Source organism: Bos indicus, chromosome 27, assembly GCF_029378745.1.
Source record: "Bos indicus isolate NIAB-ARS_2022 breed Sahiwal x Tharparkar chromosome 27, NIAB-ARS_B.indTharparkar_mat_pri_1.0, whole genome shotgun sequence".
Classification (NCBI taxonomy): Eukaryota; Metazoa; Chordata; class Mammalia; order Artiodactyla; family Bovidae; genus Bos; species Bos indicus.
The window spans coordinates 12,491,735-12,517,222 of record NC_091786.1 but is presented as its reverse complement, the minus strand read 5'-3'; the positions used below and the strand labels follow the sequence as shown (position 1 = coordinate 12,517,222).

The window sequence follows — 25,488 nt, the reverse complement described above, 5'->3', positions numbered from 1 at the left end:
AATGCTTCTAATGCCTAAACATAATATAATAAAAATAATCAAAATTCAGAGATTTGTATACAACATTTTCAATATGAAAACAAAGTATATGCTATGAATTAAATGATAGCATGTTAGATTTAAAAATTGTAGCATTCAAGAAACTTTATAGCTATTCATAGTTATCTGTGGGGGGAAAAGGCTACCTGAATATAAAATAAAAGTTTCTTGTTCACTTAGGTGGTTTCATAAAGTATTTTAGTAGAACTGATTTGTAATCTCTACTTTTGTAAATAAGTTGATTTAAGTATGCTGAAATAGGATATTTTATTCCAAAGTTTATATCTCCAACAATTCCACTTCTTCCCTTCAAAACCACATATCACTTCCTATTTAATATTTCAATTTGTATATTCCATCCATGACTATAACTGTATGTATTAAAAACTGGCCACCATTGTGCTTTATTTCAGATACAGTACAATCATTTGCTTTCAAGACAGGAATCTCCACATTTATATATGTATTTATCCTAGTAGGATTTTTACAGGATATGGGACATAGTTTGCTGTGCTAGACAATAAAACTTTGATGTTTATCCCTTCTATATATAATAGTTCACACCTGCTAGTCCCAAATCCCCATTCCATCCCTCCCTTTACCTCCCTCTTCATTGACAACTACAAGTCTGTCTCTATGCATGAGTTTATTTCTATTATGTAGATAAGTTTATATTGTATATTCCACATATAAATGATATCATGACATTGGTCTTTGTATTTCTGACTCACATTCCTTAGTATGATAATCTCTAGGTCTATCCATGATTTTGCAAATGACTTCATTTCATTCTTTTTTATGGCTAATAATCTAAGTATGTATATATGAGATACACCATAGAACATGTATATTATACATACATCTTCTTTATCTTTTCTTCTATTGAAGGACACTTAGGCTGCTACCATGTTTTGGCTATTATAAATGATGTGCTTTGAACATAGGGATGCTTGCATCTTTTCAAATTAGAATTTTCTCCAAGTATACTCCCAGAAGCGGGATTGCTATATCATATGGCAACTCTGTTTTTAGTTTTTTGAGGAACTTCCATAACATTTTTCATAGTGACTGCATCAATTTATATTCCCACCAATAGTATAGGAAGATTTCCTTTTCTCTATGTGCTCTCCAGTATTTGTTTGTAGACTTTTACAAGACGGCCATTCTGACTAGTGTGAAGTGGTACCTCATTGTAGCTTTTACTTGTCCAACACCATTAACTAGCTAATTATTAGAGAAATACACCTTTTCATTCGTCTATTGGTCATCTGTATGTTGTCTCTTGAGAAATATCTATTTAGGTATTCTGCCTATTTTTTTCATTAGCATTTATGAGCTGTTAATATATACATATATATTTAAAAGATTTTATGTTTACCATTTTCTTTAAATTCTTTATTGAATGTGTTACAGTATAGTTTCTGTTTTGGGTTTTTGGTTACAAGGCACATAGGATCTCAGCTCCCCAACCAGGGGTCAGACACACTCCCTGAGGTGAAAGGCGAAGTCTTAACTGCTAGATCACCAGGAAAGCCCCCATTTGTATATTTTGGGTATTAAACCTTTGTTGGTCACATCATTTAAAAATATATTCTCTTGTTCTGCAGACTGTCTTTTTGTTTTGTGTATGGTTTCCTTTGCTGCACAAAAGCTTATTAGTTTGATTAAGTCTCATTTATTTTTGCTTTTATTTTTATTGCCTGGTAGACTGACTTCAGAAAACATTGGTACAATTTATGCCAGAGAATATTTTGCCTATGTTCTCTTCTAGGAGTTTTTTGTCTTATACTTAAGCTTTTATGCCATTTCAAATTTATTTTTGTGTATGGTATGAGGGTGTGTTCTAACTTTTTTGATGTACATTTGGTCATCCAGCTTTCCCAACATAACTTGCCGAAGGTACTGTGTTTCCCTCGTTTTATATATTCTGGCCTCTCTTGTCAAAGATTAATAGACCATAGGTGTTCAGCGTCATTCTTGATTCATTGCTATTTCTTACTTCCCATACCCAAGTAGTGTACATTCTAGTTTTGGCTAGAATTTTGTTATGGTAATAATCCTGGTCAACAACCAGTTCTCGGCATTACTGCTAGAAAAGTCTAAACCTTAACCCCCACATCCAATTTTGTCCTCCTGAAATTAGATCTTAATTCTAAGTAACATTTTCAATGCACTTCATGTAAATGGACTTTCAATTTATTTTAGAAGAAAAAGATGAATCTATAACATTGTATGCTAAACTCAGCCTTTGGGTTTCCTACTTTCTCTTGTAGCCACCCTGCTTCTTCTTACCCTAGGGATGTAATGCTCTTCTTTGTGTAACAATTTTCTCCCCATCTCTTCTGCTAATCAGTTAACTAAATCCTACTCATCCTCAGAGGCAGTAGTGGGCAGTCAGGGTGCAATTACAGATGGCGATCCATGTATTTGTATCATGGTTAAGGTTAATGGCACCTTTTGGAGTTGAGAACTAAACAGCAGTGGAGCCATTACCGAGAACTCTGCTCCATCCTTCAGGTTTCTGCCTCAGTGGCAGTGCCTGCAGAAGCTTTCTCCCCAGTCCCTTTCGTGCTCACCTGTCTGTTTCACTTCTCCACGGCAGCCTGGCTTCTCCTCTATAGCACTTAACATCCACGATTATTTGTTTAATGCCTTTCTTCCCCATTATACTGAAAGCCCCATAAAGTCAGAATCCCAGATGTCTTGTTTGCTGGATTCCCAGAGCTGACGACAATATCTGGAACTGGTGGGCGCTCAGTAAACAACTGGCTAAAGTTCACATCCTGTATGTAAACTCGTGGTTTAAAATGTAACAGGGCTTTTCATGTGCTCCCTCTAAAAGACATTGTGTGTGTGACAGGAAGACCAGAGAGCCAACTGCGTCAGCAGAGATGGACTCGGGGATGTGTATGCGTCGATCTCTTGATACGTATTAGCATCAAGGCTAAGCCCAAAATTGAGGAAGGCAGAAATTTCCTCTGGCACTTGTCTTTGGCAGTCCCTCCTGTACCTATCCTTTCTTTCTCTTCTCAGATGATCCCTGTAAATCTGTTCCCCCGCCCTCTTTCTTTTCTCTATAATTCAGACCACTTATCTTGTATGGGTCAGTTCAATTTAAAGTCACTCTGGTTCTGATTGCTATCTAATTCATGAGACAGCACATAACCACATGACATTTAAACATGTAATTGAAGGAGAAATTGATGGTTATTTTGAATGTAATAAAAATTGATGCTAATAGTCATTCATTACAGATAAAAAGACATGATACACTCTAAAAGTCATTCGGATGGTATCAGCATAAGACCTGAACAATAGACCTACCATAAAAAAAAAAAAAAAAGGTAGCAAAAGCTACTTCTAAAAACTACTAATTTGTGAAACACAGAACTGGCATGGTGACTACAGGCCTTAGGAGAAATAACTTTTGAGACTAGTTGAATTTTTATAACTGTGTAACACACGCATATGGGGACACACACACAGTCATCCCTCCAAAGGATATAACATGTGAATAGGCGATAACTTTGTTGTTAAATCAATGTCCATTAATGATCAGTTTTGCTTTAATGGTAATGTCTGTTTTGTGGATGAAATTTTTCACAGAATTTGACAAAAATGATGCATCATTTTGCATGTTACACATTAAGTGTCTCCTTAAAACTCATTATCAGTTGTTTGAATTAACAACTTCTATGCTTGGTAGCAATGAGGGAGAAAAAAAAAGGCTTTTTATGTTCTGTCAGCAAGATCAACCTTAGGATCAGCTTGGTTTGTTACAGTGGATGAATTATCTGTAAAATAGTCTTAGGAGAAATTAGTGAGAATTCAGCTTTGCCACTTTATGTATGTGGTAAAGGCTGGCCACCTTTCTTTACTGACAGCTACTAATGAGGGATCACTTCCTAAGATCATTACTGGAAATAAGTTCCCTTGCAAAAATTAATCTATGGGTGCCTCATAATGCAAAATTTCAATTATTCATTTATCTTATTTATTACCCTATACGTAGGACTTTTAAGCATCTAGCTGTCCTGATTTCAGAATGCATGTTTTTATGATCATCGAGAAAGAAATAATAGTTTAATATGCCTTTCCTCTGACACTTAAAATGCTACTTTTAAAAAAGTACTTTTTCATTTGCAGCATAAATTAAAATCTAATTGTACACAGTCGTTCTTCTAGTTTATGAAGATCACAGTATTAAGAGAAGAGCACATCTTTATGGTATAAATACGATTTTTTGTGTGTATCATATTTCTAATTATTATTTGTTTTTTTTGTTTCAAGACAGATTTGTGGTAACTTTGGTCTAAAGGCTGTGTAGAAAGATTGCATTTTGGAGGAAGAGAACTTCTGTGCACGGACAATCTCATGAAAGTTTCAGTCCAATTGAACTTAATTCAGCAAACATTTTTCCTACTATGTCCACAGCACTGTGACAGCTGAGCTCTGGTCCCAAGTATTGGGCTTATCAATGTTTGCCTCTGGCCACAGGGGTGGGTAAATGTGCCAAGGAACCCCTCAGTGTAAATGCAGTGCTTGCGGCCTTATGTTATCTGATCAGTAAGCAGTATCTTCATTTCCAGGTGAGGTATTATCACAGCATCTGTTTATCTAGTGTCATTAGAAATAATTTATATTATACTGTGATTAATCACAATTACCCCATCACCACCAAATGTGACTATATTTATCTAAGGCTGTCAGTTGTAAGTTCTCTTGTTTCTCAAAAGGACTTCAGACTTTGGTATTTACCTTCCCACTTCAACTTTCTCTGTTTTTCTGTGTGAAGTTAAGCCTTCTTAGGGGAGAGAGTCAAGCAAAACTTGAAATGAGTTCTTCCTCCTGTGTTTTCTGTTCATTTTCAGAAAAGCAATTCTGCCATTCCCTCCTCTTTTCTAAAAACGTCTAGATCTAAACAGAGGCAGATCCTTTTCCTAACTGCTGTTCATTAGTTTCTAGTCATGTCTTTGGATCCTTTAGAAGAGGTGAGTAGAAGCAGCTATGGATTTAAAGTCAGAAGACGCGGGCTCTAATTCCCACTCTGCCTCCCCAGCTCTCAGGTGCTGGGTATGGTAGTTTCCTCTCCATGAGCTTGTTTTTCCCACCTGTACAATGGGTTCAATACTCTCTACTGTGCCTTCCCCATAGATGGGGTAATGTGAGTAAAACTCCTTAAACATATCAAATGGAATGATTATAGATGTAAAATAGTTCTCATATGTTTATACTACTTACACATTTATACAAAAAAGTCATGACTCCCTCCTGTAAATATTTAAAATTTTGTTTGTCAAAAGTCTAGCATTATGCTAAAGGTTACCTTTTCTAGTTATCAAAGTAGCACTTATTTTTAGTAAAGACAAGACTGTTATTTTTTCAGGATTAAGAAGAATGATTTTAAACCAATACTTGGACTGAAAGTTATTTATTATAATAAATCCTTTGTAAATGAGGATAAATGCATGGAAATAAGCCTGGAGGTAAACTTATCAACTCATAGCAGTGGTTATCTTGGGTTGGTTAAGAAGAAAAACTTTGTCCATATTTTTTGAAATTTTAACACAAAGTATGTATTTATATATAACTTCCAAAATTAAAAAAAGTAAATATTTCAAAAGGAAGTAGGCTTACAAATTTTATTGTTTAAAGTAAAAATATCTTCTTTAATTGGTAAAGCCTATCCCAATAAAACTCAAATAATGTAGACTGAATAAAATAGAAAATGAAAGTTCATAGCTACCTAATTACCCTAATAATTATTAGCAGTTTGCTTTATATTTTCCCATATTTTCTTCTAAATTCAATAAATATAAATGAGATTCTGTTGTTAAAAAATGCTGTACTTTGTAGAAATTAAATGACTTTATTTTTAATTACTGTATTAGGCAAGATATATATCGAAAAAGGAAAGTTTGACATAACAGAGCATATGTTATATATCTAGATTGTGAAATTATATTTGAAATCACAGGTTGTTTTCATCTGACAGAATTCTATTTTAATTTTTTCCTAATACTCCTAATATTTATTTTATTCCTATAATTAATTTTTTCCTAAAAAAGATATGTATAAAGATTAAGTATTAGGTTCTTCATTTTAAACCTAACTCTCTATACAAAAATAATTTTTTCAATACATTATAGTACAGTTACACAATAGAATATTATTCAGCTTTTAAAATCATATTTTTAAAGAGCATAACTCAGAAGTATAAGGCTTAATATAAGGCTAAATAAAAAGCAAGGTAATCTACAAATTACTTTATAGTTGAAAATGTCAAGTGTATGTACATATATCACATTAAAAATATTGCAAGCAAATATACCAACCCACTCCAGTTCTTGCCTGGAGAATCCCACGGACAGAGGAGCCTGGTGGGCTACAATCCATGGGGTCACAAAGAGTTGGACACAACAGAGTGACTTCACATGTCACATACCATATAAAATGTAATATCCCTGGTGGTAGAATTCTGAATGTTTTTATTTATTCTTAATATGTATAAACAAACATATATATTTATGTTTTCCAACTTCTCAATTTGTTATTTTACAGCAGTTTTTTTTTTTTTTCTTAATTTTAAAAGTGTATTTCAACGTTTTAGCCCATTACATGTTGAGACAGATAAAGTGCTTACTTGGGACTCCATTCGCAGTAAGCCATCAGCAGAGTTGGTCGGATACTTCTAAAATTTTCACTTGGAAAATCACATTTAACACTTCCCAAACACAAAAGCTTTCTCTGCAAACACAAGAGTGCTGGTGGTAGAAAGGGGTCAAGGGGATATGTTTCAGCAAAGGTATTCTTGGAAAGGGAATCCCGGGGCTCTGTCCCCGAGCCAGGACGACCGAGGGGGAGGGTCCCGGGACCACGACGGAAGCAGCACTTGGAACCAGACAGTCATCAGAGTGGTACGCTTTTACGACTACTGGAGAGACAGAGATGAACGAACTGACTTTGAACCTGAGACAGAAACACACAGGAGAGAAGGTGGGAAAGAACATCCAAAGGAAACAGGAGGAAAATGACTTACACTCAAAGAACTTCCTCCACTATACTCATTCAGTTCCTTGCAACTAATCCTTTGTCAGTGGGACTTTACAGCTGCACACCACCCCTACTGTAACAATACAAAGAACAACTACACACCACCACCTTAACAACACAGAGAGTCTCAAAATGCTGTTGGTTAGAAGTCCTTGCCCAGAGAAAGAAGAAGCTGTGTGGCCACTAAGACGGCATGCAACGGATGGGTAAAAAAAAGCCCTTTAAATACATGGCGATCAGACAAAACCTGGGCTGAGCTTTACTTCTGAATCACATTGTAAAACTTCCTAACCTCTTCAGGCTACAGGTTGAGCACATCCAGTGAAGTGGAATTTACACCTGAAGAAAAAAAAAAGGCATGTTGCTTTACCTGTCGAATAAAAACCTGTGACAGGGTCAAAAAATGCAGGACTGGCAGATCTCACATGGGGAGCCCTCTGGGGCTTTAAGACAGATTCACCAATTTTCTATTCGGTTTCTTGTTTAAGTGATTTCTTTCTTTTCCTCCTTGCTTTTAGGTGGCTTTAAAATTATCAAGCCAAATGGATTAGATTCCACAGAAATCATTTTCTCCAAAGGTTAAAAAGAGTGATTCCTGCAACCAGGGAAAGGAACCAGTCCTGTAAATTCAAGACTAATGCCAAAGGTATATGACAGTAACTCCACTCTCTGACCTGGGTTTCCTTGAGCTTGTTATAGTAATGCTCCCTTTGAGGATTTTGGTTTAGGACTGCTTGGGAAGGCTAAATTCAGAGGTCCTGGGAAACAGGCTTGCTCTCAAGTGCCCTGGACTTAACATTGTTTGGTTAAGACCTATTGTGCTATTCTCTCTTCCACTAGAGAAAAAAGAAATAATAATCAACCCAGGAGTAGGGCTGACATTTCCTTAGCAGGCTGGAGCAGTATAGCACTTAATTACCCACTGGGAGATGTAAGGAGAGGACAGTTCAGCTCTGCCTGAGGGCCCTAACCCAGCTGCTCCTGCGAGTACGTGGCAGAAATGACCTGCCAGGCCCCAGCCTTTGACTGCTGCGCTGGAGACAAGGCGACCCCTATTCAACAAGCTGGTCAATAGTAATTTGGTTCTAAAATATCTCTACAATGGAAATACTCAAGTCTTGGAAAAATGGAAACACAGGTAAACAGGCAGAGGGATATTACAAAGACTCAACCTGTCAATTTCTTGATAGAAATGTGACAGAATGTGAGTGAGGGCTTCCCAAGAATGAGACACAATAGAAGTAGGCCCCATAAACTCAGCTAGTAACTCTCCAACCTCGACAAAAGTCAGGGGCATGCACAGAGGTTTTGCAAGCTTTGCTCTGTGCCCTGTGTTTCTGCATTCTTGATTAGCAATCCAACATGTCAAACTTTTCAATTAAAAGGAAAATTGCCTAAAGATCGGCCTTAAACAATGGGTTAAAATGTAAACCATCTAAGTCACAGGCAAGCAGTTTCTTCCAGTCATCTGATGTTGGAGAAACACGTATTCAGCTCCAAATGAGAGTTCTATGCTCCGGGAATACCCAAAGCTTGGCAAGTCAAAATGAGAACTTCTAAGCCCTCCAGGCTTGCCAGAGCTTCAGGGCTCCTGGTCCAAAGAGCAGGGCTGGCTGAAGGCAACAGTGCAAAATCCTGATACACAGTTCCATCACCCGCCTCCTCCCATCCACTCCCCAACTGCTCCATACCCCCTACCTGGTAAACCAACCTCCAAGCACTGAAAACAAAACAGAACGAATTAATGGCCCCTGTTCTGTTTCATTATTTATGCCCTTCTCATGTACCACACTAACCAAAGGATGCTCTTTGATGATTATATCTCCAAAGAGCATTACTGTGATCATGGTATGTGCTGGGGAACCATAGATAATTAATCAGTCAAACTGAGAGATATGGATAAGAATAACTTTTGGATTTTGTAAAAGTAAATTTAATGCATAAAACCTGCTATGAACTGATTAATCAAATAGCCTCTTTTCACTCCTAGTTAAAGCAAGGCATAGACTACAGCCGCCTGCAAACCTGTGGTGTCATCCCAAAGAAGAGGAAAGGAATTGTGAGTTTATTTTTGCTCCTTTTAAATCTTTCCAATAACTTATGTATTTGTTAAACAGGTGTGCTTGGTATGGAAGTGTTTCCTAGTAAACACAATAGGAAATGAGTCACCGATTTGACATATTTTCTACTTGTCCTGTGATAAACTGGTGACTCACTGACCCACTGAGATCCCTATTTGTAAAGTTAGGAATGAAAAAATTCCATACCCTTAAAACCAATAACACTGTGGAAATGCCTTCCTGTACTGTCCCCTCACACTGTCCCAGGTGAATCTTTACAAAGAAAATTGTGCATGGTTTTAAGAGGTCTATGTCGTGGGTGACAAGGGACCTAGCAGCCTTTGTCTTCCGCCGCGGCCAAACCATGTGGAATTCTGGGAGTGTAGAATGGAGAGGAAAAAAGAAAGAGAAAAATCGAACCTTCTTTTGTTTCTTAAAGAAAAAAAGAGGGCCACCAACAAAGACCTGTTTCCTTTCCCCTTTTGTCAAATGAAAGCTCTTCAGAGATGACTGGGCTCTTGTCTGTCTCCGTTTGAATCCTGTAGGATGTGACTTCGTGTGGCTTTGCTCTAAGTACACCAAAGCATCTGATACTTTTGAAGGTTGAAACCACTTTGTGGCGCTCAAGGGATGTCTGTGAAGACACCCGATCCTTGGGAGAAGAGCACCATACTCTCCTCTCAGTTAGAGCTTGCTTTACAGACACATGCTGGATGCCAATTTATCATAGACATGGCAGGGCCAGGACATTTGGGAGCATGTGAATCAAGTTGCAGAATTAACCGAAGAAGAATATGCAGATAATGTACAATCCCATCTCCCAGGGATGCCGGATTGTTTATCGCTAGGAGAGCACTGATGACTGCATCAGAGACACTTCTGATTTCTGGTCCTTTCCCTCTCTCTCCCTCTTGCTTCTAGAAACAGTTCTGAAAACCACCTCCTCCACCGTAGTCTGAGATGACCACAGACTGGACAGAAGAACAGACACCAAACTTGTTTATCCATGTCTTCAAAGGTATGGGTTTTCTTATACATAGGCTCAGTGTTCTGAGGAGATTGGGTCTCCTCCTTTCTGTTACTAATGAAAGATAAACTGAAATTGTTCTCCTAATAATTACCATTTTTTAAAAGAAAGATGTTGTGCGAAAAGGTTGGAGGCTGTTTCTGGAAGATTAGCTCCACTAATCAGGGTGCAACAGAATAATTTTCCTCAGATTACTCTAATCACGTCAGAACATTTAAAAAGCTCAAGAATGGATAATAAAAGTAATCTCCTTCTTGGGATATGTGCAGAAGCACAGAACGTCTTCAGGCTTTAAGGAATACTATTAGATTTTTGCAAGACCCTCTCAGTGAGGTAAGAGCTTATCCACCGGGGCACACTGCTATGTTAAGTATAATGATGTATTCTTTCCCCTTGGAAATAACACCAAGCCAAGCACTATATTCTCCTCACATTCATTACTTAACGTTACTTTCAGCACACATGGGGTCGGATGGACCCTTTCATACTTGCTTGATAATAGCTGGTGGGGGAATAAGCGGAGGAAAACAGCAAGCGAAGCCATCAAATGTTGAGAAACGGACAGCACCACTTCCCATTTAGCTGGAGATTCGTTTCGCCACCAGGACAGGCTGAGTCCAAGTGTCTCCAATGTTTAAGGATGTTGCTGTATACAGTAAAATCATTTGCTATTGAGTTAGGATCACACATGCCAAGCACCTGCATCCTGCAGTAGAGGGAATATCACACAAAGCAACGCGGGAAGCTTCCGCACCAAACCCACCATTCATTGCAGGGCTCATCAAGAGAGCTTCACGTTTTCCCTTTCCCTGTGCGAGGAAAACTATTTCAGGTAACCTAACTGCAAGCGATTTTTATACACCAGACAGCACTTACACAGCTTATATATTTAACGAGACCAGCAAGAAGCTCATGGTATTCTTAAGAGTTATTTTTGCTCAGAACAGCTCATAACAAAGCATGAGAGAGGCACGTCTGGCATGGAGACGCTTTCGTGCAGCTCCGTCCAAGAGGCACGCGTTTTACGGGACAAGTTCAAGTGCAGCCCGAGATGTTCCGGTGACAGAGCACCAGGGTCTCAGACATAACGTGCTGAACGTTGCTTTGGGCCCTGGGCTGCTCGGGTGGAGCCCTTTGATTTCATCTGAAGCATTCAGAGAAAAAGCCCTGGTGGTATCGGCTTCCCATTTCGCAGCGCTCTTTTTCCGAAGCAGCTGAGTGTGCTGGAGAGATAGACTCGCAGCGCAGAAACACATGGGGCACGCCCTCTGGGATTTTTCCGTTTCCTCTACATTAATGAAGATTAAAGTGTAAGAAAGGGCAGTCATCAGTGGAACGGATAATTAATGATGATTGATGATTTACTTTTAATTTAAGCCCCACCATTAATTCAGGTAAAGCACACAGATGCTTGAAACTTCTGGGGTCGTGAAATTGGTTAGCGTTCAACGTGGACCGATGGAAGTCTCCACCTGCATGGGCGGGTAGGGGAGGGGTGATATTATCCATAAAGTAAGTTTCATTGGGTGAATATTGAAAGAGAAAGCTCCATCTGTTAGAAAAATACTTTTCCATCTTTCTTTTTAAATCTCTGCCACTCTTCGCTGAAAGCCTTTGCTGCTTTCTTGGACACAGCTACTTAGGCAACTACAGCTTTTGGTTTTCTTAGAGAAGTATGGCTTTTTTGTGTTTACATGTAGTTATTTGCTGCTATTACAAAATACTCTTTCTCACAACTCTTGAGATATCACATAAGCAAGTACCCTTTGACAGTGGCAAAAGTGAAAAAAAGTGACAGCAAGATCGGGTGGGCAGAAATATTCCAAACTTCAGGCCATAAATCCAGCAGCAGGATGCACATCAGCACTTTCTCCCTTTTGCCAACACAGCACAGCATCTCCGGACGCCGGTCCTTGCCGTATTGTGCAGAAGTGGTGTGTCAGTACCACATTCAATGATAAGGCTGTTTACAAGTGGCAAATTTAAGGCACTTATGGTTCCCCAGAGTTTATCTCCCTAAGGATGGCAGAGCTCAAAGAGAATGGAGGTTGGGGGTTTTGCCAGCATATTGTAGAAAAGCTTAAAGCTTCATTTGCTGACCCAGACTTACAAAGAACTTGAGAAATCAGGCAGCCTCATGGGCCCGAGTTCCAGGTGAGTATTTATTACCACATGTACTAGGAACTAAGACATAAATTTTGACCTGAGCAATTCTGATGCCTCCATGTACCAAATGAGTCAGGTGGGTGCTGTCTGGGTTTGAATCCTGGAAGTTTTGCTAAACTCCTCTCACCAAGGTTTGTGCTCCAGCAGCCTCTGCTCCTTGTGGTATTTCTAGTTTTCATACCGTGATGACAAAGAGGTATGGATCCAGGGAGTTCAATGGCTAATATTTCCTCCTCTTTGCAGAAACAAAACAAAACTATTCAAATTATTCAGGAAAGCTATTAATATATTAATATATGTTAATATTACTTGATGCTCTTAATCTCCATAAGTACAAAAACAGTCAAGCACTGAAGAAAAATGATGTGCCACAATCACCTGTAGGCATAAAGTCACGAAACAGAACTGCTGATCTAAACTAGCACAATAATTACATCTCTGTAAAAAGTTTAAGTAGTAATTATCGAAGTTTTATTTTTACGTATATTTGCGTCCTTTGTTTTGGAGCAAGCAGTAAGATGGAAATAAGACATTTTGCTTCTACTAGAGGCAGCAAGATGAACAAAGGGATTGAAGGAGACTAATGCTTCTGTAAAACTGATGGGTACCAATTATAAGCAAAGCTACAATGGCACCTTAATATGCTTCATTTTCAGAGAAGAAAGAGTAAGTATGCATTTAAAAATGCATTCATAATTAAGTTACAAGGTGCAGCGCCCACCCCCATCCCCCGGCCCCTGCAAGCAAGCACACATTTTAAAAACTCGAGCACTGCACGGTCTCTGCCTCCCTCAGTTTTCCTTTGACTTTAAGCCTTTGCTTTCATTGTTGTTCTCTCTTCCTGCATCCTGCTGGTACAATAAGCTCTCACAGTCAGAAGGTGGTTTACCACCGATGTGCTTGACCAGCTGCAGACTTTAAGTCTAAATTGTTGCCGCAAATCTCCTTTGTCAGTGCTAGCAAATATTTGCTTTTCCTCATGTTAAATATCTTTTTTGCTCACCCCATCTTGAGGTTTAATGCAAAACAAACTCTTTTATTAATTCTCCCTACCACCCCCCACATTGTATCTTCATGAATTACTCCATGTGTTTAAGCAGATTGCTGTGGACACTGTGCTGTGAGCAATTAGAAGCCCAGCACTTTGTTACACAGCTGGCACCCTGGATGGGAGAGAGACATGCTACTGTGTGGCAAGAACCACAGAGCGCTATAATTCATGGATGTATAGGAATACATTTATCAGCGTGGATTATTTGTGGCTAGGAAGGGATTTTCATAAACACATCAGCATTATAAAACCCGAGCCCTGTCTAAACCTAGGAAATGCCATCAGCAAAGAATATAGAATGTTTTGTCAAATTCTCAAGTCTAATTTTATTTTTTAGAGGCTTCAAAAGACCCTGAACATCCTGACAGTTTCCATATCTGTTAGTAAGGAATACCCAGTCTAAATTTTTACCATGAAAGCTAACGACCCTATTAACTGTAATTTGTTTACTCACTAGCCTGGAACAGTATTTTTTTCCACAGGTACCTCTTTGATGTTCAAAATTAAGCTTCCTAGAGGCTTGAGAAATTAAATGCTAAAAGAGGTCAATTATACAACTGTTGCCTTAAAGACAAAGATCACCACTCCCTTGTTGCTTTAAATTGACTTTTTTTTTCTCCTTGATGAACAGATGAACACAAATACAAGATCACTACTCAACACATGTTAAGCTCGCCTCCTGATTCACTTGGATGTGATGGATAGCTTTGAATGAGAGCACCTGAGCCTGCTGTAAAGGGCTTAATTAAAACCAGCAAAATCGTCAACGCCTGTTCCTTAGGTAACGTATGAAATCTACACCAAAATAATACTCAAGCTGGACAAAAAGAAATCAAAACGAAAGGGTGTGTTTTATAAAAACAGGGAATTATTCTATATCACTTGCAAAGCTCCATGAGGTAGAAAATGTACCCGGGATAGTGTATGTAAACCATTCAGAGTTCTCCCTATGGTTCAAACATCAGCGTTATTATGAAATAGTTGTGAAGTGGAAAAAAGCATTCTGGTTACCGGAAAACAAATGAACAAGCTGATTGTAAGACAATGGGAAGATACTAGGGAACGAAACCCTACCATAGACATGTGTGTGCACAAAGAAAGCCTTTTTGGTTAATATCCTGGTTCCAGTGGCATTTCTGTGATAATAGGTAACAAAAGCATTTTGCAGAGAGGCAGCCTTGCTCTGCAGGGCCGATGCTAACATTTATGCTCTCCTTTCATGCCTGACACAATCTCTGTGTGCCTACCATAGATGTGCATAGATGGGTACCTATTCTCCATACTCTGGGGGCATCTCCTTCCATGATAGAGTTTTCTTGGATGTTAGAAAAGATTAATGACTCAAAAATACATAGTGTATCTACAATTCCAGGTGCTGAAAACTAATTAAGAGAATCCAAATTCTTCAACTTGAAAGTGGGTCACGAGTTGAAATGCCTCATCATCTGGTTTGAGAACAATCTTCCCCTCTATCTTGTACTGACCCTATGACAATTTTATTTTCTAGTTCTCTCCAATTTCATAGTTTCCATCCAGTTACACTTGTTAAGAATACAATTATAGCTCTGTGGCTGCTGAATACATTGGCGTATACAAAGCAGAGGATATGCCCCGGATTTTAAGGATGCTTAAAATGACTGCATGGGGACTCAATACAAAACAGGTGGTTGAGCGCAGGACTCAGTTGTGGGATTGGAATCCCTACTCTGTCACTTATTAAGTGCGTCTCTGTCTTATGTTATCTCTGGGGCTTATGTTACCTCTGTTTTGAAGATAAGGAAATGATCTACTTTAAATAATCCACATAAAGTGGTCCGTAGTTAGAGCCTCATAAATCATATTAATTTTTATGGGACTGATCAACTACCTATCCAGCCAATGTCCTTGTTCCCAGGTGAGATCGGATACCAGGCCTGCATTGATCTGGAGCAGCGCTGTGCTAAAGTCCTCCTTAGGAAAAAATCGGTAATACTGATTTTGTGCTTAAAATCTTTGAGTTCTATTTACTAGGCATTTTGGGCATTAATTTTGATTAAAAAAAAAAACCCACTGTTTTAATATATAGTTTGATGACTTGGTGGGGTGCCTCTTAAATTTTGTGCCTGAAATGAATGCTTACTTGCTTCACCCTAATCCTTAAAAGCACATGTGGAGGCCCCAAGCATATGCTTTTAAGAGAGCTTTATGAGTTTGAAGAAACCTGTGTGTGTGTGTGTGTGCGTGTGTGTGCGTGTGTGCGTGTGTGTGTGCGTGTGCGTGTGCGTGTGTGTGTGTGTGCATGTGTGCACGCATGCTTAGTCATGTCTGACTCTTTTGAGACCCCATAGACTGCAGCCCCTCCGTCTCTTCTGTCCATGGGACTTCCCAAGCAAGAATACTGGAGTGGGTTGTCATTTCCTTCTCCAGGGGATCTTCCTCACCCAGGGATCTAACCTGCATCTCCTGCATCGCAGGTGAATTCTTTACCACAAGTGTAATCTGAGAAGCCCTGAAGAAGCCTGAAGAGGCTGCACACACTCAGAGACAGCAGGGGGTATGGCATATCCAGTTTAAGGATGGTTGGTTATACTTGGCACCAAGGAGCAAGTAAGATTTCTCTAAGCTATAAGCAGAGACTCTGAGGCTCCTGTTGCCTGGTGCCCAGCCTGCCTTGTTTGGCCTAGGACCTGATAAATTGTCCTCAGAATGCTGTAGAATTGATCTACTTTCAGAGTTTCAGATCTCCTTAAGGTCTGTGAGCATTGACTGAGGAGAGATGGAGCCTTCAACAGTGTAGAGAAAGAGCTGGAAAGGCTCTTTGTAACTGTGTAATGATTGCCTTAAACTTAACTCTTTCTTTACAAGGTTCAGAATAATTTCTCATTACCATTTATGCTAACAGACCATGATAAGGACATGGAGATGTCTAAATCCACTGATTCACTACAGAGAAAGGGGTATTGGACAGTGCTCCAGAAGGAGTACCATGTGTATTTAAACTGTAATCGGAGACATCTATTTTCAACCTCAACCACAATCTGTGAGTACATTTTAAAGTCCCCCTTTGGGGAAGAGAAACTGAACAGACTTTTTTTTCCAGAAAAGAAAGATTGTCAACAAGCATATGAAGAGATGCTCCATATCACTTATCATTAGGGAAATGCAAATAAAAAACCACCAGGAGATATTATCTCACGCCTGTCAGAATGGCTATCACCAAAAAGACAAGAGATAACATGTGCTGGTGAGGGTATGGAGAAAAGGGAATCCTCATGTATTATTAGTGGAAATGTAAACTGGTGGAACCACTACAGAAAACAAAATAGAGGTTTCTCAAAATATTAAAAATATAACTATCGTATGATCCAGCATTTCTATTTCTGGGTATTTATCTGAAAGAAATGAAATCATCATCTCAAAGTAAGATCTGCATCCCCTTGTTTGTTGCAGCATTGTTTATGACAGCCAAGACATGGAAATGACCTAAATGTCCTTCAATGGATTAAAGAAAATATTATATAAATGTCTCCATACTGGAATATTATTCAGCCATAAAAAGGAAATTCTTCCATTTGCAAAGACATCAATGAAACTTGGGTGCATTACTCTAAATGATACAAACCAAACGGAAAAAGACAAATACCAAATTCATTATATTCTCACTTATATGTGGAATCTAAAAAACCAAGCTCATGAATACAGATCAGTGGTTGCCAGAGTTAGGAGATAAGAAGGCAGACAAAATGGATGAAGGCAGTCAAAAGGCACAAACTTTCAGGTATTAAACGAAGGTTAAGGGACTGTGATATACAGCTGGGTGACTAAAGTTCATAATACTGTATAGAAGATCTTACAAGTTCTCATCATAAGAAAATAAAACTGTCATTAGGTGTTGGGTGTTAACTAACCTTATGTGGTCATCATTTTTCAATATAAACATATCAAATCATGATGTACACCTGAAACTAACACATTGTATATGTTAATTACATGTCTCAATAAATCTAAGGAAAATAGTCCCTTTTTACCATTTCTGTAGGGACAGAACATGAGAGGCAGAAAACAGAAAACAAGGAAAAAGAAACAGAGAGCAGATGGGTCATTCCTGGCTTCTTAGTGGCAAATATTTCCAAAGCTTATTGGAGAAGACCCCTAGAAGTACACCTGCTAGAAACTTCCTGCTTTAAGTGTGAAAAGAAAAGAAAGTGAAAGAAAGTGTAGTCGCTGAGTAGTGTCCGACTCTTTGCAACCCTGTGGATTGTAGCCCACCAGGCTCCTTTGTCCATGGGATTCTCCAGGCAAGAATACTGGAGTGGGTTGCCATTTCCTTCTCCAGGGGATCTGCCCGACCCAGGGATTGAACCTGGGTCTCCTGCATCACAGGCAGATGCTTTACCCTCTGAGCCACCAGGCCGGGCATTGAACAAATAAGAAAGACAGTGGTGTGCAGTTATCGATATAAACTGTAATGCAGGAAGGGACAATTCCAGCCCAAACCAGTTGCCATGGCAAGGACAAAGACAAAACCATAGTGTAATGTTGGCCAGGCAAATATAAAAATATCGGCCAGAGAGAAGAGAAGCAACTCCCTCATCACTGTCAGATAACCATAGAATCCAGCAATCCCACTCCTGAACATACATTCAGAGAAAACCATAATTAGAAAAGATACATCCACCCCGGTGTTTACTGCAGCACTACATAAACATCTAAGACATAGAAGTAACCTAAATGTCCATCAAGAGAGGAATGGATAAAGAAGGTGTGGTACATACATACAGTAGAATATTACTCAGCCATAAAAGGAAGAATGAAATAATGTCATATGCAGCTGCATGGATGGACCTAGACATTATAAGTAAGTTAGAGAAAGACAGATACTCTGGGATATCAGTTATATGTGGAATCTAAAAACAAAATTGAAAGAAATGAACTTATTTACAAAAGGGAAACTGGTCTACAGACTTCAAAAACAAATGTATGGTTGCCAAAGGGGAAAGGTTGGGGGGGGGATATAAATCAGGAGTTTGGAACTAACATATGCACATTTCTATAAATAAAATAGATAATCAGCAAGTACCTGCTGTATAGCATAGGGAACTCTGCTCAGTATTCTGTAATAATCTATAAGGGAAAAGAGTCTGAAAAAGAATGGATATGTCTGTATGTATAACTGAATCATTTTGCTGTACACCTGAAACTAAAAAAACATTGTAAATCAACTGTAATATTACATAAAAATTAAGAATTCTCATGCACTGGGACATTATGTCTCAGCCCTACCACATATTATATGTAGTTGCTTGTATACAGCCATGCTTATGAAAGGGTCAGACCATGAAACAAGTGCTGGTTTTACTGCAAAGCTGACTTGGATTTCAGCCTCGGCTCCACCACTTATTAACGGTCTGTGTCCTTGGGGAGTTCACTTCACCTCTTGGCTTCAGTTGTGCATGTGTGCTAAGTCTTGTGCACTCTTTGTGACCATTCTCCGTCCATGGGATTCTCCAGGCAAGAATACTGGAGTGGGTTGCCATCTCCTCCTCCAGGGGATCTTCCCAACCCCAGGATTGAACCTGCTTCTCTTATGTCTCCTGCGTTGGTAGGAGGGTTCTTTACCACTAGTGCAACTCTACCTGATCTATGAAATGGGAATAACCAAGATCTGTCTCCCAAGTCTGTTCCAAGTAGTGTCATAATATGTAGGAAATTAGGTTGCCTGGAACTTTTATTCAATATCCAATCCTTATCTCAATAGTGTCTACCAGGCAATGGGCTTTGCATTAGTAAACATGAGAATGTATATTCAGTCCCTTTAATTCACACTCTGAAGTGTGTTTTAGCCTTTCTAAATAGACTGTCTTATTGCTTTATTAGATTTCGTTACAGTGACAGGACTGAGCCATCAATGGCAGTCATGCCTGACAATCCAGAGGAGACAGATCTGGCCGGACGCCCCACCTTGCCCCCAGCACAAGTACACATGCCACCCAAGATGACTCACTGCCGTCTAACATGTTACACTTTGTGCAACTTCAAAGCCATGGTCTAATCACAAATTTCTGCAAAGTGAGTGATCTAATGCAAACCTATTCCATAGATGGAAAATTTGTCTTTTTTTTTTTTTTTTAAATTCAGGAGAACAGCATAACTGTTTGCAACTAAGTGTGTTTCATTTTTTTTCTGTAAGAGAATTCACAGCAAAAGTACAGATTCAACTAAGCTGAAGAAAGAAGTGAAAGCTTTGAATATACGACCTTTCCTCCAAATCTGGAACTTTTAATATGATGATAATAAGGTAGGCACAGAGTAAGTCAGTGAACCAGAGCTCTAAAAAAACTCTGCTACTACAATTTCAAAAATGGAATTACGAATCCTATATCCTCCTAGGAACATACACCACTGCTTAAGAAATGGTCTGAGTTGAAAATGAGAGTCAAACCTTCATTTTCAAGAACCTTATCTGGGTCAAGTTTTTAAAGCAGTAAGAGTGTTTACTGTTTTCCAAAATCTGATTTCTTGTTTCATGTTGCAGCTGAAGGGCGTATTACTTACTAAGGGTTGACAGGATTACTGCTGGTGTACTGGTGGTTTTTCTTGATTACACTTGTTTTTAAATGTTTCCATAAATCTCCTAGCTGATTCTGAAAATAATTTTCTAGTAAACGAAAAAGTCTTTTTTTTTTTTTTTTTTTGCAGAATTATCTAAAAATAAGGAGGGAAGAAAGTTTGTTTAATGCTATGCTCTGAAATACCCACTCATATGGCCAGTTTGAAGGTTGTTGGACTTGCATTTAAAGAAAATGAAATTTAAGTGGAAACAATTACAGGAACAAGAAAGTATGCAATGTGATGATATGAATAATGTGCAGGGAGAATGTTCTATTAAAACTTGTCTATTCCTTACTTACAGAAGTTTTACTTTGTATGTAAGCTATTTTTTTTTTTTTTGTATTTCATTTTGTAGGTAGTATGGAAACTGAGATTTCGGGTTATTGACTATTTTTCTTGTATTAGGCCAGGAGTTTCCCATGAAAATCTCTCCTATTCTTACTAGGTTTACAAGATTTACCTACTGAAAACTTCTTGAAACTATTTCTTTTATTTCACTGATACATTTTTTAACATGACCAATCCAAAGGAATAACATTTGCTTTTATTTGGATTTTCTAGGTTGTGTTAGTAAAGAAACTGACTTTAAACTCTGGGGGCTGTGGCTAATTTTTGTTTGTTTTGTCTAAAATTTACTTATAGTTACTCTGCTTCTCAACAGTTAAGGTAGAATATGTAGCTTCTACAGAACGTCTGAAGAATAATAATATTTTAAAGCCTATACTATATGCTTTGCCTTGCATGTAATGTTATCCCACTCAATTAAAAAAAAATGATGTATGATTGAGAAATTGGCCATAGGAACCCTGTAAACCAAGCTCAGCTCAGCAGGCTGAAGACACCCAGCAACAACTGACTAAGTGATTCAAACCGGGGGTAAAAATGCTGCAGATAGGTTTTAGAGGAATCTTGACACTATGCAACTTTTTGTAAACCGTGGTAATGTCCTCCTGAAATATGTAAATTTCAGGAAAAAATGTAAGTGGACAATTTTTTACCTTTACAATAGAGATTTAATGTAATCAAATACCCCTGCTACTTGTTTCCTTCCATTTCTGCCTGTTCCAAAAACAATTATAGTCTCAAAAAGAAAGCATAGTCACTTAATTAGCATCATTCTACAGCTGCTCCTTAATAAATCAACATGATAAATATGTGTATCACCCACATTTTGGGCTATTTCTAATCTAAATGAGTCTGGACTCAGGCACCTGATACATTATATAGGAACCAGAGGGCAAATTAACACTGTGATGGAGGAATAAAATGTACTTCACTATTTATTATTTATGTTTGGTTGTTTCCTATGAAAACACTTTTAAGTGCAATAGATAAGCAGGCTCATAGACTCTGCAGCAGAAATACGTCCTGGTTTCAAATGTAGGTGGAAGTCTAGGAGCCTGTGTGATAAAGGGTTTAGCCAAAAAGTCAAGTTTAGATGTTTGTAAGCAATGAGCTTTTCCTATAAAGAAATAAACTTTTGTATTGAAATATAAGGGAGGAAACTATGGCTGAACCACCAGACAGTACAAAGGTCTGCATCATAATAAATTCATGAATGCACACTTTATGTTATAAAGATACATCAATTCCACGCCTTCCTCCCCTCTTGCGTGCCATTTGCTTCTTAAGAAAACCAAAAGGCATCGGTTTCCGCTGCTGGCACTTCTCAACTACTGCATAGACTTCCTCTAGGGGACACAGAGGTAATAATACAGTCCTTAGCCTTAGGGGAACGTGGGAGTTTCTTCTCCAAGAGAAACATTAGGCAAACAGAGGACAACAATACAGAATAGTAGAAACGGTGGGGAGAGAGTGACTCGGGCTGACGGCCTAAAGGAGCAAAGTGTAGGTAGGGGAGTAGAAGTTGCCACCCCCAAAGGTCTCTCTGCCATGTGGGTTATTTCCAGCTGAAAACAGTCAAGGCCCCAAAGACTTGGAAGAATCTTCAATTTTCCCCCAGCTGCCTATGGAGATGGCATGGCAACCCACTCCAGTATTCTTGCCTGTAATATCCCACGGACAGAGGAGCCTGGCAGGCTACAGTCCTTGGGGTCGCAGAGAGTTGGACACAACTGAAGTGACTTAACACGCACACACACACACGCCGACTGCCTAAAGAATGCCTAAAGAACTTCCTGTTCAGAAAGGAAGTCATCACTATGGATCACTCAATACCTGTAGGAACAGGGTGTGTGAACATGTAGGAACCCCTCAAAGTCTGTTAAAATTTTTCTCTGGGTCTCACTGTTTCTGCCCGGCCCAGCAAACACATGTTTACCAAACATTTGCTTTTCCTTCTCTGTGTCCACTGTCTTCCTCGCTTTCAAAGTCCTAAACCTCTACCCTCAACGTCCTTTATCTTTAGCTGAGGGTGGTTTTTAAGGTGAGAGTTTATGCCATTTTGGTGATTTACTCAGTTTTCCTAGGTCTCACCTACACACACACAAACTTCCTTTTGATTTTTCTCCTGTTAATCTGATTGTCTCCTGTCAGTTTAATTCTTTGTCTGGACAGAAGCACTAGAAGGAAGGATGAAAATGTCTTCCTCCCCAACAGAACCCAGCAGGGGCCACCATGTACCAAAAGGAGTTTTCGTGGCTGAGACATTGGCTTCAGAGGATGACTGTGAGCCGTACATCATCAGGACTTTATAGGGCTGGGCTGCACGGCGAGTGCTCTGTCCTGACACCAGTGGAGAGTCCACTTAACGGCCGTGAACGAGGCGGGCCCCTGGTACCCAGAGCAGACTCCCAGAGGCAGCAGGTCACTGCCCAGCCAGGTCTAGGCAATAACGGAGTTTAGGCCAATTTTGTCTCCACCACATCCTAGTCTTGCTTGTCACTCCTCTCCGTGGCTGGACGCCACCCCCTCATGTTCTGACCAATAGGCTGCCCAAAGTCCTCCACTTCAGAACCCCTTGACTCCCCCTTGCCCACAGCATTTGACTCCCCGCAAATGGCTTGTACTCACTCATTACCCCTCATCCCAGAATGAAAGCGAAAATAACACCTTGAGGAGACAGTCTCCTGGGATGGGGCAGTCCTATGGCACCAACTCAACTTCAGTTATAACAGCAACAACTATCTTGATCAGTGTAATCAAGAAACTTACACTTAACCATTACAAGTGGTTAATGGTTTTAAAGCATCACAATAATAGCCATGATGGGAGGTGTTTTGGAATCCCCACATCCTAGACGATAAAGATATGAAGATGTGGCCCATATGAGGGTCAGGCATGCTGGTCTCTGAGGTCTTAGCACCCTCCCTGGCCCTGGAAGGGCTGTGGTCACTGTACAGACTGGGAGCTACTGTGAATGCATTCCCTCACATCTGCTCTTCACCCTCTCATCTGAGATACTTTTTAAGGGGTTATGGAGCTCTTTAAAAACAGAAATTCTCTCCCCTCACTTCCAGACTATTATATGTATCTTACTCTGAGTTATTCATTCAGATTTTTTTATTTTTTGCATTCTGAAGCTATTTATACATACATTTACTTATTTATGTACTTGCTTCTTTAAATGTTAGTTTATTGATTAGTCATTTGAATTCTCAATGAGTATTTAAAAAATAACATTTTTCAAGTAATTGTAATTTATCTATCTAAGGCAATGGCAACCCACTCCAGTACTCTTGCCTGGAAAATCCCATGGACGGAGGAGCCTGGTGGGCTGCAGTCCATGGGGTCACGAAGAGTTGGACACGACTGAGGGACTTCACTTGCACTTTTCACTTTCATGCATTAGAGAAAGAAATGGCAACCCACTCCAGTGTTCTCGCCTGGAGAATCCCAGGGATGGAGGAGCCTGGTGGGCTGCCGTCTATGGGGTCACACAGAGTCGGACACGACTGAAGTGACTTAGTAGTAGTAGTAGTAGACTTTACTTGTTTAGTAAAAGTTTATATATTTTGAAGTTACCATCACAAAATACTTTCCGTTCTCTGGAGAATTGGTGGGTGGATGAAGCAGAAAGTTGTACAAAGCTCTGGGGGCAGTATGGGACTCTCTCAAAGGCTTTTTCTCCTCCTGTTTGTACCTCAGATTATTTTTCCTACATGTTTAAAGGGTTTTAAGCCTTGACTTTGGCATAAAGTGGCCTTAAATATCATATCAATGTTTAAAAGGAGAGAAAATGTAATTTAAGATATTTTCAGCTGTGAAAGTTAACCACCAATAAACAGTGATGCCTCCGTGTCACTATTTCCACTTCTTGTAGTAAGCATTGTATACACTCCCACATAAGACACTTACACCAACACTGGACTTGCATATGGAGGAGAGGATGTTGAGCTCCAAAGAGTGAACTTGTCTGTTGACATAGATAAAGCTTGGAAGGAGGAAAGCGAGCACTTAATTGAGGGGTATGCTGGCATCTGTTCTCTGGCATTTGGTTTTATTTTCCCACCTCACTCTGATGATCATCTACTCCAACGAAATAAATTATAGACTTACCAAAGTCCCCAGCCTTCCCAATACTCCTGATTTCAGGAGAAGGACTGGGCCTGAGAAGTCACATGTGCTGCTGAATGAACTACTTGATTGCACCCACTCTTTCCTAATTTGTGTCAACTTTGTCTAGAGATCGCTCACCCTTAGCACCTCGGTAAATTCCTTCCCCCCACCCCCCACCACCCCCTCCGGCTCTGCACTGTTTTGACAGAAACTGACATCATTTCCATACGGACTGAGAGCAGGGCAGCTGCCAAGTTCTGTTTCAGACCTTCTGATTTTGTATTGTGACCTTCGTAAGACTCTCCTGCTGGGTGACAGCCACCTGCAAGAAGGTCAGTCCTGTGGGTGAAATCTGTAAATGGCAGTGATACTGCCCTAAAATGAAACGCACAGGCTGTAAAGCAAGCTTTCTCTAAATGAGGGAAACATTTAGAGACAAGAAGGGAACAGAGTGGGAGGGAGGTCCAAAGCATTGTCGAGAGATCTAAGAATTACAAAACATTTTTTTTTTTTTTTAAACAGGAATGAAGCTTTAGCTCTAAAGGCTAAATTTCATAAACTTCAAACTCCATTCAAGAAAGCACTCATTTCAAATTTTCCATCCCACAGAACAAGTCAGACCCCTCCTCAGTAACTGTCTCAGTTAATTCGAGTGTATTCCACTCACTGCATGACTTTATTGCCTGATCTTGACCTCTATAAAACAGAAGGTTGTCAAGAGCTAGGATTTCTTTAGATCACAAAAATCACCTTTCAGTTTACCCCCTCACTCAAGAGTATGTGAAAGTTCTGTGTTCCATGCAAAATTTCTTCTCTCCCCAGTTTTTGGGTGGACAGTTTAATTAACAATTATTATTATTGCTTTTATTACCTTTGAAACAAATGTAACATTCTTCCATGGCAGGAAATTGCTACTCAAAGAAGGGCAAGGGGCAGGGTGAGGTTAGAGTCCCTATACATGCTGTTCAATTTTTGTTCTCATTTCCCCCTTTCTGACTTCTTTTGTAACCCTGGCCAAAAGAAGTGAAATAATCCCAACCACC

At 39.3% G+C, this 25,488-nt stretch overlaps 1 protein-coding gene and 1 non-coding gene across 7 annotated transcripts in view; both read right to left on the bottom strand.

The window, feature by feature from the left end:
* TENM3 (teneurin transmembrane protein 3) overlaps positions 1 to 25,488 on the bottom strand; it is a 2,742,616-nt gene that overhangs the window by 1,299,199 nt on the left and 1,417,929 nt on the right. The window lies entirely within an intron of this gene.
* TRNAH-GUG (transfer RNA histidin (anticodon GUG)) lies at positions 17,718 to 17,793 on the bottom strand. Its single transcript has one exon. It is a non-coding gene; the product is annotated as a tRNA-His (tRNA).